The 2,920-nt window shown below is 57.3% G+C and overlaps 1 long non-coding RNA gene across 1 annotated transcript; it reads left to right on the plus strand.

Moving 5' to 3' along the window:
• The first annotated feature begins 934 nt into the window (after positions 1-934).
• LOC104998016 lies at positions 935-2,900 on the plus strand. The gene is made up of 3 exons (XR_826398.1): positions 935-1,213; positions 1,336-1,456; positions 2,269-2,900. It is a non-coding gene; the product is annotated as an uncharacterized LOC104998016 (long non-coding RNA).
• The last annotated feature ends 20 nt before the right edge of the window (positions 2,901-2,920 follow it).

Genomic DNA, 2,920 nt, shown 5'->3' on the forward strand with positions numbered 1-2,920 from the left:
GCCTCCTGGCAGAGGCCGCGCTGTGAGTGAGCGCCCCCAGGCCGGGAGCAAAGGGCGGGCAGGGCCAGCCGAGGGTCTCGCCTTGCCTGCGGCCCGCCAGGCACAGACAGCGGCCATGCAGCTTTGCTTGGAGCCGTCCTTGCTGTGTTGTCAAGCCTCGCCTTCTGGCAAGCCCGGCTGAAATTCCAGCCCACGCCCACTTAAGGCCGGCAATCTGGAGAGGCCCTCCTGGGCTTTGTACCCTGACCCTCAGCTCCCTACCCTAGGGGACCAGCCAGGGGTGCACAGCATTGTGGGGAACCCAGAGCTGTGCTGGGCATCCGTGCAGGGAGCCAGGCTTGTCCGGGGATAAGCATTAGTGAGGTTCTGCCCTCCTGGAGACAGGAGGTGTACAGAGAGGCCTAGGGCCCCCCTGCACGGTTCAGACTCTGGCACCACGCGGCTTTGGGGCCCCCACAGTCACCCTCCAGACCTGGTTCTGGGGCTCTTGGGGTGCAGGCTGGCAGTCTGACAAAGTGGGAGCCCCCTGGCTTCAGCCCGGAGTCCCCCAAAGTACAGTTGAGGGGAGTTTTCCAGAATGATTCATCTTATGTAGACCATTGTTTTAAAGCCACAAGCCAAGTTGTCGCTGGAGACACCCTCTGAATTTTTAACCTCATTCTTGGGCTAGATAATCTTGACAGTTCAGAAAACCACTCCCTGGGAGTCCAAACTTGAGACAGCATTTAGAAGCAGTGACCACGGTCAAGGTGAGGAGTAGAGAGGAGCGTTTTTCCCTCCCACGCTCTCTGTTGCCTGGAGTAGAAGTCACTGCAGCCAGGTTCACTGGGATCCATCCCCAGGCCGCTTCTTCAGATGGCACTGCTGTTCAGCAAGTTAATATTCCTGATCTAGACTCTTGAGAAGGCTCATGGGAATGTCTTGTGTGCTGTGTTATTTCACCAGGGCAGCTTGAATAATGACCACAGTGAGGTGGGCACAGGCGGGTGGAAGAGCCCTTCCCCTCGGCGTTGCTGGCCCCCACTGTCCTTAGCAGGGGATCTCCTTGGAGGGTGGTGTTGCGGGAAAGACCACCTGCTGTCGTGGGGGCTCCATCTGAGGACTCTGAAGTGGCTTCTCACGTCCCCAGCTATGCATGTCCTGGTACATCAGACCAATGGCTCAGGGGAGTTGGAACGATTAATTGTTGTGGTTAACTGTATTTGGCCTCAGGGTAAGTTCTTCCAAAATTGAATTTCGAGCCCTTAAATTAATGCACTTTCTTTCCCCCCAAATATTTACCAGCTATAGTTTCAGCCTCTGAATTAAGTCTCTGATTCTCTTTAATCCTGACAGTCAAAAGTCTGTTTAAAAAGTGGGCCCAAGATGCTACAGAGTACACGTAGGGAGATGAAGACCCAGTCCTTGAACCGTTCTGCCAACATTACACTGAACCTGGACTTGAAGAGAATCACAGGTAATTGTAGCAAATTCTTTGACGTTGAAGTTTCACTTTTTGAGCGTAAATATCCATAGCAAAGGACTTCCTTCTGAATTGGTCACACCCTCTGGTTAATCGCTGGTCACACCTGTTTGGGCACGTCTGTGCCTAGGTGGCTGGGCCAGGCTTTCTTGGAAAGGGCTGTGGTATGTAAACACGGGATTCTGTGCGCGTCAGGAAGGAAGCTCCTGCGGGAGAAGGATCTGCAGGGAAGCAAAGCAAACCCCCGGGCCGCTTCCGGCCACCCCCACCCCCAGGCTCCCAGGCAGCAACGGCCTTGCCCGGCACCATTTGGGGCTGGAACTCCATCTCCCTGCTTCCGGGAGCGCTGCCAAGCTCTCCTCTTGACTCTCGGTCGCTTTGCGTCCCAGTTTGTGGGGGGTCAGGAGAGGTCGGAGAGACGTGTTCGGAATTGACAGCTAATGGTGTGTTTTGCGTCTTTCTGATCCGCTGTGTACAGCCTGTGCTATGTCCCCTCCGTGGCGGTGGTCCCAGACCTCCCGTGTAAAGGCCTCTGGGAGCAAGTCCTCACTGTGTTCCCAAGGGCAGCCCAGCGCTTCTGCCGGCCCAGCCACGTTTGGACTGAGATGCAGAAAGCACAGAAGCCACACACCGTGAGGAAGGGCACGTGACTGGGACAGTGTCTGTGCTAATTACATGCAAATAGTCATACGGTCCCCTGAGATCATCCGGCAAATACACACTCAACCTTTTCCAATAAAAAGGCTTTTGTGTAAATAACTCTCCAAAGGTGTTAGGTGCTCACATCACGTAACTTCTCTATCCAGGAGCTGCTAGTTCGTGTCAAGAGCCAACCAACCCGTGATGTGCCGCTGAGCCTGACTCCCAGTAGTCGACAGTTCCACCCGCCCAGAGGCTTTGCGCCTTCGTCCCGTCGCCCCTCTTGACGACTTCGGAAGGTAAACCCCCCCTCTGCTCCTTCGCCGGAGAAGATGGACAGAGGGATGACGGAAGAAGGACACCCGTGTCAGCTTCCACGAGCTCGGCCCAGGGGACTTGGAAGCATTTTCTCATGAGTCTCCTCGGCCACCCGCCCTGTACAGCTGAGGAAGCTGAGGCCCGGGGGCCCACGGCTGGCCGGACATTCGCCAGGCCTCCGGCTCCCTTGTGACCTGACCCGGGGCACCCGCCCGGCGTGCCCCCTGCAGGATGTGAAGCGGGCAGAGAAGCAAAGCCCCGCCTCTGCGCACTGCCTGCTAGGATGTTTCTCATGAACGCACCTCCTGTGCTGGCCCTGCGGTCCGCGTGGGAGGCCTTCGGCCCGCCCGGGAGCTGTAGGTTTCCCCGATGCTTCTCGGAGCCCAGAGAGGGCGTCTCGAGAGTGGCGGCGAGCGCCCAAGTGCAGATGGCCATCAGTAGTCTTCAGGGTGACGGGGCAGCCCTGGGCATGAGCAGCGACCATGCCCGGCCGGGAAGCCA

The sequence above is a fragment of the Bison bison genome, unplaced genomic scaffold, assembly GCF_000754665.1.
Source record: "Bison bison bison isolate TAMUID 2011002044 unplaced genomic scaffold, Bison_UMD1.0 scf7180017852743, whole genome shotgun sequence".
NCBI classification, from domain to species: domain Eukaryota; kingdom Metazoa; phylum Chordata; class Mammalia; order Artiodactyla; family Bovidae; genus Bison; species Bison bison.